We start from the raw sequence: 13,797 nt of genomic DNA, 5'->3' as shown, positions 1-13,797 counted from the left end.
TCACCAGTTGTCAGTTGTCGGGGGCTCCCCTGGTATCCCGGTAGATCTGTGCTCCCCGGGATTTTCAGTGGGGAGATCAGTCCCTGTGTCTCCATTTATCTTCAGCGTTTATGTGAGGAAGGTGATCACACAATGATGGTTTTTGTTCCTTGGTGTCTGCTACCTGGTCTGTTCAACACCTTGTATTCACTTAGGCTGTGTGCTTCTCTGTGCCGCCCACTGATTTTCATCAGCAGGGGCTAAATGTGTCCACCTTAAGCATGCTGTGTTTGAGGACATTTCACATTCAAAGTTTTATATTTGAAAAAGATGTTTTCCAAAAGCGCAATTATCTTTTTAGAGTAGAGCAGTTCTCAAATAGCCACCAGGCCATCTTTCTTTCTTTTTTTTTTGCCATCTTTCTTTTGAAGTGAACCGTGGCCATCGACAAGAAAGACTGCTGGGTGAGAGCTACTGGAAGGTACAGCAGACACAGGATTGCTTACAGAAAGGGCCATTTTCAACAGAAAACTGAATGACCCCCCCCTTGCATGGGCTCAACTGGTTGGCTGTAGCTGCAGCAAAAAATGATCAGAAAGACGTTTCTACAGGCCTACTCCTTCTATGGATGGAGCAGGACGACTAAGCATCCCTCAAGTCTCAGCAGAAGCATCATCTTTTTATTCACTTTTCACAAACCTGTTCAACCATTTCAAGAGGTAGCATATGGTCAAGTCCCAGTGGTCTTCAAGGAAGAGATCCAAGTTGCACTGAAGACATTAGTAAAAAATGAGATTCTATATGTTGCCAGAATACTAATCGAGATGTTTGAATAAGCTGATGAAGCACTGGAAGCACTCACTCATCTACATTAAGAAATTTGGGAGAGCTGCATTTTCTGTGAGAATGAAGTAGCAACTAGACCATTCATTCTCAGTAACTAGACTCCATAGAATGAGGACATTTCCCGGAAGGGGCACACAGTTATTGGGCAGGGCCCTAGAGGAGCCCTGCAAAGAAACTTCAATCACATCAACATAGAACTCAGTCTCCTCAGAAAGAAAAAGGACAGGCTTCGCATTGACACATAGTGGGGACATAGAAAGGAACTGGCTGCAGTCTGCACGATGCGGAGTCACGTACAGAGCAGGATCAAGGGAGTCACATTGGGCCTCCCATACAAGACGAGGTCTATGTGTGCCCACTTCCCCCGCAACGTGGTTATCCAGGAGAATGGGTCTCTTGCTGAAGCCCATAACTGCTTGGGTGAAAAATACATCTTGAGGGTTCAGGTTTCTTGTTCCATTTCTCAAGCCCAGAAAGACGAGCTTATTTCTGAAGGAAATAACATTGAACTTGCATCACATTCAGCTGCTTTAATCCAGCAAGCCACCAGGGGATGGGAGCTCTGTTTCAGGAAAAGGAACAGCTCATCAGGTTGAGGAGTAAGATCTAAAGGTGTCCAGCTCCAGGTCAGACGACTCCCTACACCTGTCGGTGATGCTTGGATGTAGTATAATTTATCGAATGAATTGGAGTCTTTTTACTTTTAAAAGTCGTCTTCATCCTAAATACTACAAAGATTTTTAGTCCTCAAACTGATGATGCTTTCCAACTAATTGGAGAGTAATCACTTAGAAGCAAAATCATGTGATGCCTGATGAGAGTTGAAAAAAAAGAGAGAGAGATTTGGGAGACAGCGACTGGGTCAACTGACTGTCAGAGAGCCATATATTCCAAGAAAAGGGCCCCAACGGAATGAGGAAATTTCCCAACTATATAATTAATATCAGAGGCAAGTATAATTTCTGAGACCAGTCTGAGAAGGATGCAACAGTACACCGCCAGTTTCATGTATGTTCAGGTTGGACTCAAAAGGGATGTGGCGTGCTGACAGCAGATGGATCATGGCTGAGAGCAGAGAATACCAGCAAAATGCTAAATGACATTTTATTGGCTACTCAAAGGCATTCAACTGTGTGGGTCATAACAAACTTTGGATGACCTTGAGAAGAATGAAAACTCCCGAACAACTCATTGTGCTCACGTGGAACCTGTACACAGACCAAGAAGCAGTTGCTGGAACAGAACAAGGGGGTGCTGCGTGGTTTATAATCAGGAAGCGAGTGCTAGGTTTGTTCCTTTCACCACATTTACTCAGTTTGTGTGCCAAGCAAATAGTCTGAATAGTATATCCATGAGCAAGTTGGCCAATGAATAAGAAAGACCGGAGATTTGATACATTTGAATTATGGTGTTGTCAGAAAATTGGAAGTACCACGGACTGCCAGAAGAACAAGCAAATCGGTCTTGAAAGAGGTACAGCCAAAATGCTCCTTAGAAGCAAGGATGACGAGACTGCGTCTCACGTACATTGGACATGTTATCAGGAAAGACTGGTTCCTGGGAAAGGACATCCTGCTGGGCAAAGGAGATCCATGAAGGAGGAAGACTCTCAAGGAGCTGGATTTTAGGCCAGATGGGTTGCCACCATGGCTGCAGTCGTGATCTCAAACCATTGTGAGGATGGCGCAGGACCCGGGGTGATTTACTCTGTTGTTCTGAGGGTCGCTGTGGGTCGGAACCAACTCGACAGCACCTGAGAGCAGCATTCAGCAAATATCTAGAGTCTTTTTGAACCTCTCTAGCCGTGCCTCCAAAGAGAAGTCTAGTACTTGCTGTAAAAATTACAGCCAAGAAAAGCCTATGGGGCTCAGTTCTCCTCTGTACCACAGGGAGCCAATCAATAGCAATGGGTTTGGTTTGGGGTTTGAGGTGTGTCAGGTCCTCTTGTAGACACTGGAGCTAGAGCACTGAGCAAGACAAACAAGGCCCCATCCCCCTAGAACTAAGAGTCCAGGGCAGGGAGGCCAACAGCAATAAGGTCACATTAAATGCTTTGCAGGATAAAAAGCAAGGCTATTTAACAGAAAACCGACATAACGAGGGCACTGGAGTGAGTGGGCTACTTTAGAGGTCAGGAGGGTTTCCCTGCAAGGGCGACACTTGATTTGAGGCATGACTGACAAAAGGGTACCACATTCTCGGCAGAAGGAAGAGGCGCCGTGGTGGGAAAGAGATGACCTGATTTAATGAGAGGCTAGGAGGAAACAGGAAGAGAAATGCACTGCGTGGTAGTCTAGGAGAGAGAGCGGGGTCACTTGCTTCAGGGAACTAAAGGAGTGGCCAGATTTGGAGGGTGTTTTGCAGACTGACCTGTCAGGCTTTGCTGATGGAATGGAAAGTGTCTGTGAGGTTAAAAAAAAAAAGAGTTAAGGATGATGCAAAGATTTTTGATTGAGCAACTGGCAGATGGGAGTTGCCATTTTGTATGACCGGGGATGATGCGGGAAGGCAAGTTCAGGTGAACTTGGAGACGCCAGGGTTTGGTTTTCAGAGTCCAGGCGGGATTCTCCTAGGATGTGGAGGGTCCTGGACAAATGTTTGGGTTTTTTTTTTTCTTTCATGAAGCACCTCTCTCTATAAACAATTTTATTACTTAAAAGTATCTTAGGTAATGCATAATCACCTGTGAGATGTTCACCTGTTTACCAGGATCGACAGCGATGGATTGCGGCGAGGCGCTTATGCATCGTTCATGACCCCACCAGTGCGCGCAGAGATCCCTCTCCCCCAGTAAGGAACAGAAGCCCTCTCTTCCTGATCTTCATTGTCCAATGTGCTGCCTCCATATCTTGCCCTGGGAGAACGAGCTAGCAGTGCTATCAGTACTCACAATGCCACGGCTTGTATTGAAACAATATAGATCTTGTTTCTGCAGCTCCTTAGTGCCATTTACTCCCTGCTGGTGACATCACCGCTCTGGCACTCCGTGCTCCTTGGTGCTGCCCGTGAATACCAGCGGCTCTCTCAGGGGTGGCACCATAGTGCTTCATTGGTGATCATTACAAGTGTAAGTCTTGCCCATTGTTTGTGGGAATATGTGACTAGCTGCTCATTTGATGGTGTGCTCCTGTTAAATGTACCCTTGGGGATTTCACAAACTAAACACAGAGGCCCCTGTCTTGCCACCATGTCTTCTCTGGGACTCGTTAGCTCCCAGGACTTCCCTAGACTGGGTGCTCTCTCCACGTTGGCTGCACTCCTGCCTTCCACGCACCATCAGCTAAGGAGGAGCCCTGAGCAGAGTTAGAAGAAAGACCCCACCCACTCAAGGAATGCTACTTCCTCTGGCAGGACTTGGTACCAACCTAGGAACCTAAAAGAGCATCACATCCATAGGCAAGCAGAAGACACTGATTAGGACAGCCTGTTGACACTACCTTTTCCTTGTGTGGAAAATCCTCAGTTAAATGGGGCACAGTTACCTCAAGAGGACAGCCGGATACACATAGCAGAGCCTGTGGAGGGGAGGATAGCCACTCTGGGTGCCAGCAGTGGATCTACAGGCTAAAGACCATCAGCCGTTATCTCTTCTCAGGTGCCATAGACCAGACAGCACTGTGGTCGGAATCCCAACAGGCCAGAATGAATGCAAAAACAACCTCACTGCCATTGAGACCCTATAAGCCAGCGTAGAACTGCCCGCTATGAGTTTCTGAGATTATAATTCTTCACAGAAGTAGAAAGCCCTGCCTTTCTTCCACGGAGTGCCTGGTGGTTTCAAACTGCTGACCTTGTGGTTTGCAGCCTGTGGTATTTCCATAATCTGGTGTAAATTTGAGGATTAAGAGTATAGGGGTAGAGTCTAGCCTGTCAACCAGAGATAGCTAATGAGACCCCTGTGTGGGCATGGCTTTCGCCTGAGAATTCTGGGAACTGTTGTATTTTCCTCCTTGGATACGGGAGACACCTTTTCTGTCTCTGCTAACTCCCTTGGGGAGACTACGCTGACAGATCCTGTGCCCTGGAAACTGGAGAAGCCACGTGGAGACTCCTGCAGCATCCAGACACTTACACAACACCACTGGATCCAAAGACTTTCTACTGACTGGCCTGTGATCATTCGGCATCATTGCATGTTTTTTGTGAGTCTGAAGAGGACTTTATAGATTAGTATTGGACATATGGGCTAATATCAGGCTTATGGGCTTGGACTGAACTGCGTTGAGATGCTTTCTTAATGTACGATTATCCTTTGTATAAAACTCTCTTATACACATACGAGTTTCTATGGATTTGTTTCTCTAGTCTACCCAGACTAACACAGCCCAACATGTAACCACTCCAAATGCCGCTCAAATCAAGGGCTGCCAAGGGCCTTCAGTAGCCCAGGGCTCTGACCTTGACCTGGGGCTGACCAGAGGCAGTGAAGGGAGACTCTTGGTAGCATCCTGGGCCGCCAGATCATTCCAGATCTGGGGAAAGGAACATTGGGTCTGTCAATAGGAGCCACTGGTTACAGACCTTCCTCCTGGGAGGGGGCCAACACAGACCCTGAGCTGTGCTGTGTTTTCCAGGTGCTGGCGTGGATTTGGAGACATAGGGAGGGGCAGCACAAAGTTATCCACGATCAAAGAGGGCCAAAACTGGGTCCTATGCAGGCTCCAGGTGCCCAAACAGCTCCAAACCGTACCCCCCCCACAGTGAGGAGACTCAGAGAATTTTGCAGGTGGCACCTGTGGTGACTAGAATCCATGTGGAACCGGTCCATGCATGGTGCCTCAATAATGGTGGGTAGGAGGTTCACACAAAGGCCCAGGGCCACAGACTGGGGATGTTGGCCATGGGTCTAAAGGCCAAACTGATAGCAAGTGTGCAAACTCCAGGGACACATCCTAGTTGGAGATCTAGTTGGGAAGCCATCAAGCTGTTGATCATGGCTTTATGAGGCAAATGTTGCAAGACTTACAGTTCCCAGCCTTCACCACACGATCCTTCAAATGTAAGAGGACGGTTCTCCCTCCCTAGCTTAATGTAGGAACCTAAGCCAAGATTGACTCACTGGAAGGTTCCTGGAACTCCCATAGTTTATGCAAATCCATAGAGAAAGAACTTGGAGCCTTGGAAATAGGAACAGTTCTCAACACAAAACCCCACAGGGACGGCGCCTGCAGGGAGAGCAGCACGGGCCTTTCCCTGGAGCAGGCGGACCAGTCCCAGGCTCCTCACAGCAGTAGTCCCCATAGTCGCTCTGTGCGGCCAGCGGGGTAACTGATGAACCACCAAGTGCTGGGACACGGCCCCCGGGGGCGCTCTGTAAGCGTTTACTTACAACAAGGTGTCAGTGCTGTTTGACCCAGGTCAACACGCTGCCGGGAACACGACCTGGTGGGTCTCTCCGCAGGTATAGGGAATGTCATCCCACAGGTCAGAGAAGCAGGGCGATGGGCCAGAGGCGGCTGCAAAGCAAGGACTGGCACCCATGGCCCTGACTCCCCGGGAGCCTTGCTCTGCGGTGTTCTTCGGAAACGGCTGACTTCCCTATGCCAGTGTCGATGGGGGAAACATTAGCCCTTTTAAAGAACAGTAAAATCTTATCACATCAACATAACTGGACGGAAGGCGACGCAGCAGGAAAAGGCTAAAAAGGTTGAGCGGTTTTAAAAGGTATTTGGCTTTTTTTCCTTTCAAGCCCACGGAGTGAGCTTGCAACAGATGGCCCCAGAATGGGGCCGCGTGGAGGACTTAGTGACGCTGCCCACAGGAGCAGGCGGGCGACACGTATACGGCAGGACAGCAACTTGCGTATCCGTGATGGCCGCCAAAGATATTTCGGGCCTCTTAGGCACTAGGGGAAATACATTTTTGTTTGTTTAAGGTCCAGCTATCCTTCCCTTGAAAACTCACTGCATGTAAATATTGGCATAGGGAAAAAAAAAACTGGTACGGGAAACTTCCTTTCATGATCATCGGCGCAAATCCCAAGGAAAGCCCATGCGAAAATGACTGTGTGTTTGGTTTAGCGGCACGTCGACACGAATCCGTTCTGTACCCGTGGCCCTGCTTGAATTGCCGCGCCCTTCTGCAGTTCGCAGCAGCACACGGGACCCTATCTGCCTCCCTCACTGCCACCCCTTTAACGCTTTCTTCTCACCCCAGGTCCAAAAGAAGGCTTCCAGCCGCTTGACAATTGCAAGCGTTTACTCGCCCACCAATTTCTCCAAACGACCCTGCCCTTCCTGGGAAAAGCCTGTGTGTGTCCGCCCAAACGCTAACCACCCATTGGATAAGAAGAGGCTTAGAAATACTGGGCCTTATTGCTGCTACAGGCCGCTCTGAGCTGGAATTGACTGGATAGCAGTGGGTTTGCTTGTTGAGGGTCTTACTGTCTCTGATTCTCGTGTACCATGTCGTGAGACATCCGGGGAACAGCTCACAGGTGGTCTGTTACTGTTACTCTCTTTCCAAAGCGACCCCTCCCTTCTTTGTGGCTAAGAGTCAGAGCTGTCTGCCTTTCAGGTAGCACGTGGGAGGGTCTGGCCGGGCCAAGGGCACATTATTGATTACCAGAGTAAAGTCTGTAATATTCTCTAAACTATGTGCTCAAAGCTGGGAAGAGTCAAGGTCTCAGGGGGAAAGTGGGCCTCTCACTGGAGATGTGTGATACATCGGTTTTTCTTGCTGGGTGATCTGTCCGGGATGTAATTCAATGATGTGTGTATTTTAGGAGGAAACTGACTCCAACCCCCAAAAGGTTAGCGATTTCTGCGATTTAATGTGACAATCCTTTCTGATGAAAACACTTTAAGGTCCATGCAAAATAGGGCGACGCCAGCATTTCCTGCTGGTGGCCTGCTGCCCTCCTCTGGAGAAGTTGGGAATTGAAGCTTTTGATCTGTTGCCCAGGTTCTCATTGCCATCATGAACCTGTCTGTGACTTAGCTCACGTATCCAAAGGGGCTTTCCCACAGCATGTAGACGTGCCAGAGCAAAAGCTGCAGACAGTTTATTCAGTGAGCTTCTGTTGACTCCAAGAAACACAGGGATATGTATTGAGTTTCCTGGCTGGAGGCGGAACCTCTTCATTTTGTGAATTGCTTGCTTTGTGCCCTGCTCTGGTGCAGGATCCTCCTACCAGGAACTGAAGCTAAAAGAATTCAAGCTAAAGCAGTCTTTCTTTGGCAGCCTTGAACTAGCAAGGAGTAAGTTCCCTCTTGACTTGGTGCCATGCTTTTGTAATTTTATCCTTAAAATGGGAAGAAATAGGAGCTGCGACATATATATGCACACCCATGTTCGTGGCAGACCTGTTCACCAGAACAAAACGGTGGTAACACCGAAGAGCCCATCAAAGGAAGAATGGATAAACCACCTCTGGTCTCTACACACCGTGGAATGCTACCCAAACACGACCCCGTGAAACCCTGTACCTGGAGGACACTGTGCGGAGTGAAATCCATCACATAAGGGCCAATGTTTCATGAGATGCCTAATGTAAAAAGTCAATAAAAGGTTTACACAGAAAGAAACATTCCTTCAAGTTACTGGGTGGGAGAAGAAGAAAGAGTACATCATTAGCCAGAGGGTAAAACCTACTGCCAGTGGGTCCATTCTGACTGCTAGCCACCCTGTAGAGCCTTTCCAAGGCAGTTAGGTCTTTACTGGACAGATAGCTTCCTCTTTCTCTCAAAGCACACCTGGTGGGGTTGAAATGCTGGCTGGCAGTCCAACAATGCTTACCCACAACAATAGCAGACAGTAGACATATATGAACTTGAGTGAAGGCAAAGGCAATATACAATAATAAGAAGGGAAAGACCATCAAGTTCGTTCTGACTCATAGTAGGAGGCAGAGTAGAACTGCTCCGGTGGGTTTTCAAGGGTATCCATTCTCATGGGAGCAGAGAGCTTCATCTTTCTTCCCTGGAGTGGCTAGTGGGTTTGAACTGTGGACCTGAGAATTAGTAGGTCAATATGTAACACATTATGCTACCAGGGCTCCTAAATAAAGCCAATAGCACCTGCTATTCCCAGGTGGTCTCCCATTCAAGTATGAACCAGGTCCTAGCCTGCTTAGCTTCTGAGATCAGGCATGCTCAGAGTCCTGCGGCAAAGGGATCAAGGCAAAGAAAGAGCCTGGGAAGAGCACAGAGTCCCAGACAACAAAGCTAAGTACGACTTCACATGGCACTAGCACTAATCTGTAACTGGATGCAGCTTGACACTGAAGCTGCACAAGGCTGTAAAGGCAAATGGGCCCGCACTCAGGAAGACAGCTAGGCTTGACAGAGGATTTTTCTAGAGATGTGTTTATAGGTGCTACAAATACATAAATATAAGAGGGGCCTTTGAAAAGTTCATGGAAAAAGTGAACAAAAAGAAAATGGAATTTTTCTATGATTTCTGAAACCCACCTCCTCCCATAGTAGAAAAAACATGAGGCAAAGGTATATAAACTTATGTAAGCAACAAACAAACTCACTGCTGTCGAATCATTTCTGATACCTTGAGGGAATAAGCCACTGAGCCTGGCAACTCAGGATTATAGTCTCAGGGGAAAGCTGGTTAGTTGGCATAATAAAGTCAATAACAGAGACACTGCTCTACATGCCTCTTTAGCAAGTAGTGACTGGAGTAAAAAAAACAAAAAACACGTGAGCAGCCATCTACGGATGCAACTATGGCCCTTTTCCCAATCAGAGCAAAGAAGAGTGAAGAAAATAAGAAATGTGCAGAAACAACTAGTTTGTGGCAGTTACATAATCTGTCAATTTGTGAAGGGGTGGAGTATAGCCTGTCAATCAGGTCACAGCCAATGAGGCCTCTGTGTGGGCATGGTCTTCTTGGGAGGATTCTGGGAAATCCTACTTTTCTCCCTGGAGGTGAGACACACATACTCTCTGCGAGACTTCCCTCATGACAAGCTGCATGGAGCTACACTGATATAGCCAGAGCCATGGAGCTGGAGGAGCCATGTGGAGACCCACGCCATCACTGACTTGCTTGCTTTCACCGCCACTGGATCCATAAGACTTTCCACCCACTGACCCGTGATCTTCCTGCATTTGGCATCATTGTATGTGTTGCGTGAGTCTGAAGAGGAATTTATAGATTGGTATGGGGCATATAGATTAATATCAGACTTAGGGATTTGATCTGGACTGGGCTGGGATGTTTTCTCAGAATTGAATTGCTCTTTTATATAAAGCTTTTTCATAGACACATATGAGTGTCTATGAAGTTGTTTCTCTAGTCGACCCAGACTAACAGCTAGTTTAATGGATGACTGGGCCGCAAGAATCATAGCTTCCTACATGAGAAGTAGAGGGTGCCTGGCTGCCTCTGCCTCTTGCTCTGAAAGGAAACACAGTAGGAGCCGTGGATAGAGGGGGAGACAAATGTGGGACTAAACTACAAATTGTACAAAAGACCAAGCTTACTCGACTGACAGAGTCAGGTAGAACCCCCAAGATCATGGATGGCCCTTAGTACCCCCTTCAAGCCTGGTATGGACCTTATCCCCATGGCTCACATTTCAGCCAAACAATGGACAGGCCTAGATGGTGAACAATCACGCTGGGAGGGCCACACTCCTTGCAGCAATCAGCCATACCAGATAACAAGCATAGCATCTTCCCAGGGTCAAGCTCAGGAAGCAGCAGGAGACAGCAACGGAGGGGGGTGGTGGGGTGGAAACGGTAAGCACAAGGAGGAGGAAGTAGGAAGCAGATTTTACACTGGGGGATCACAGTCATTGCCACAAAGCAGGATGTCTAGGAATTGCTGAATGGAAAACCAATTTGCTCTCTAGGCATTTGCCTAAGTCACCACAAAGGGTAAAAAGATACCAAAACCCATTGGCCAGTGAGTTGACCCCAATGCATGGTGACCTCAGGGTGTCCTGGGGCCTCTCGAGGGCTGGCTCTTCCGAAGTCCAGCACCAGGTGCATCCGGTGCACTTGGATCTCCAGGCTCTGAGCTCTCAGCTGTGTGGCAACTGCTTACACCACTCACGTGCTCTTCCCTGTACTAACGAAAACCCCAAACCAAACTCACTGCGATCTAGTCAATTCTCAGAGCAACCCTATCAGACAAGGTAGAACTGGCCCTGTGGGTTTCCAAGACCGTAACTGTTTACGGGAGTAGAAAGCCTGTCTTTCTCCCTCTGAACAGCTAGTGGTTTGGAACTGCTGACCTTGCAGGTAGCAGCCCAACTCGTAACCACTATAATGCCAGTGACTTTTCCTTTGACTAGTTGTTAGTGATAGGTGCCATCAAGTTGGTTCCAACCCATAGTGAGCGACCCTTTGCACAACAGAATGAAACACTGCCCAGTTCTGGGCCATCCTCATAGTTGTTCCTGCTAGTGGCCACTCCTTAACTACCCAACATGTGTTGGTGATGTGTATCACCGGAAAAGGATTCTATAATCAAGACCTCTGGGAAATGAGAACCAAACAGCTTTTGTACTAGGAAGCAGGGTTTCTTTAAGGAAATTGTGGGGGAGAGGTAGAGTTTGTACTTTTGATCTAAAGATCCTTCTGGCTCCGCGTTCATAAGATAATCGGTACCAGTGAAAAATACCCCTTTTCAGTGAAGATTTTGGGAATTAAAATAAGGGCTCTGGGAGGAGGGGCTGAATTTCAAAGACAGATTTCAAAATCTAAAACATGCCACTAGGAGGCAGTGTTGACATACAGTTGAGTTCAAGAACATTGCCAATTGATTTCATTTTGAGGGAAATATTTTTTGAGTCAAAGGATCCAAAACAATCTCACTGCCATCGAGTCAATTAAGACTCATAGGGACCCTGCAGGAAAGGGTAGAACTGCCCCAGTGGAATTTTGAAACTGTTCACTCTTTGCGGGAGTCGAAAAAAACGTGTTACACTTTGTGAAATGAAAAGGTTCTGAAAGGAATATTAATTATAGGTACATGTATTTTAGGCAGCAATAAATCAGTAAATCCCATATGAATAAAATATGCAAAGTTAAAGTTGGTTTTAAAATACAAGAGAAATGGTAAATAAAAACTTTTTTGCAGAAAATGAGAGTTCTGGGGACTGGTCCCAATCCCACCTACTAATTGGACACCTGCCCCTCCCCCCAGAATAATTTATTTCAAAGGATGGCATTGAATCTGCATTTCCGGGAGAGGGACATATCTGATCAGAGCACATGGGAGCAGATGAAGGGGGAGGAGGAGAGAGTGGAACACATCCTGGCCCACTAGGCCATGAGGATGATGTTCCCAATTAGAGCAGCCAGTCCACACAGAGGACTACATGGCCGGCCACCCTATGAGACATGACGCCCCACACTGACCCATAGCCCTACAGGGGACAACACTAGAGACACAGTGTGGGAATTGCACCTGATCTGATCCCACCACACCGAGACAAAACACTAAGGGGGTGCAATAGAACAAGGGAATGGAGTGGCAAGGTCCCCAGGGAATGCTGAAGTTGGACTTTGGGGCCAGGGCATGTGCCCCAACAGACTGGACTGGAAAACAGTCCTAAAGGCCAACAAATAATCCTTGAACTAACTACAAGGTTTTCTTTCTTGTTTGTTTGTTTTTTTTGTCATTGGTTTGTTGTTATTGTTGTATATTATTGCTTGGTTTTGCTCTATCTTGTTTTTGTGCATGTTATTATCTCTGCAGGTCTGTCTAAATAAGATAGGCTGGATGAACAACCTGGAGGAGAAAACAATGGGACCGACAGGTGGGGGGAAAGGTAGTGGTGTTAACAAGCCTAGGGACAAAGGAACAAGCGATCCAAATCGGTGGTGAGGAGGGTGTGGGAGGCCTGGTAGGGCGTGATCAAGGGTAATGTAACAAAGAGGAATTTCTGAAACCCTGGTGGGGACTGAGCGTGATAGTGGGAGAGGAAGAAAGTCAAAGGAAATAGAGGAAAGAGCTGGGAGGCAAAGGGCATATGCAAATATATATGAAGATGGGGAAATAGATCTATGTGCATATATTTATAGGTTTAGTATTAAGGTAGCAGAAGGACATTGGGCCTCTACTCAAGTACTCCCTTAATGCAAGAATACTTTCTTCTATTAAATTGGCATTCTATGATGCTCACTTTCCTGACACAATTGCTGAAGACAAAGTGGGTGAATAAGCAAATGTGGTGAAGAAAGCTGTTGGTGCCCAGCTATCAAAAGATATAGCATCTGGGGTCTTAAAGGCTTGAAGCTAAACAAGCAGCCATCTAGCTCAGAAGCAACAAAGCCCACATGGAAGAAGCACACCAGCCTGTGTTATCAAGGTGTCGAAGGGATCATGTATCCAGCATCATCAGAACAAAAAAATCTTATCATAGTGAATGAGGGGAGGAGTGTGGAGTGGAGACCCAAAACCCATTTCTAGGCCACTGGACATCCCCTTACAGAAGGGTCTTGGGGAGATGAGCCAGTCAGGGTGTGATATAGCAACGATGAAAAATACAACTTTCCTCTAGTTCCTAAATGCTTCCACACACCACCTCCCCCGCACTATCATAATCCCAATTCACAAATCTGGCTAGACCAGAGGATGTACACTGGTACAGATAGGAACTAGAAACACAGGGAATCAAGGACCAGTGGTGTGAGGGGTGATACTGGGAGAGTAGAGGGAGGGTGGGTTGGAAAGGGGGAACTGATTACAAGGATCTACATGGGACCTCCTCCCTGGGAGACGGACAACAGAAAAGTGGGTGAAGGGAGATGTCGGAGGGCAAGATATGACAAAATAATAATTTATAAATTATCAAGGGCTCATGAAGGAGGGGGAGGGGGTGAGGGATGGGAAAAAATAAGGACCTGATGCCAGGGGCTTAAGTGGAAAGCAAATATTTTCAGAATGATGAGGGCAATGAATGTACAAATGTGCTTTACACAATTGATGTGTGGATTGTGATGAGTTGTATGAGCCCCTAATAAAGTGATTAAAAAAAGAAAATAAGAGTTCATTCTCTGGTTAACA

At 47.1% G+C, this 13,797-nt stretch overlaps 1 protein-coding gene across 1 annotated transcript in view; it reads left to right on the top strand.

Moving 5' to 3' along the window:
* Positions 1 to 13,797, top strand: part of DMGDH (dimethylglycine dehydrogenase) — a 302,254-nt gene that overhangs the window by 123,447 nt on the left and 165,010 nt on the right. The window lies entirely within an intron of this gene.

The sequence above is a fragment of the Tenrec ecaudatus genome, chromosome 2 (genome assembly GCF_050624435.1).
Source record: "Tenrec ecaudatus isolate mTenEca1 chromosome 2, mTenEca1.hap1, whole genome shotgun sequence".
In the NCBI taxonomy this organism is placed as follows: Eukaryota; Metazoa; Chordata; class Mammalia; order Afrosoricida; family Tenrecidae; genus Tenrec; species Tenrec ecaudatus.
The sequence above is the reverse complement of the archived record's forward strand: the minus strand, read 5'-3'. Positions and strand labels throughout refer to the sequence as shown.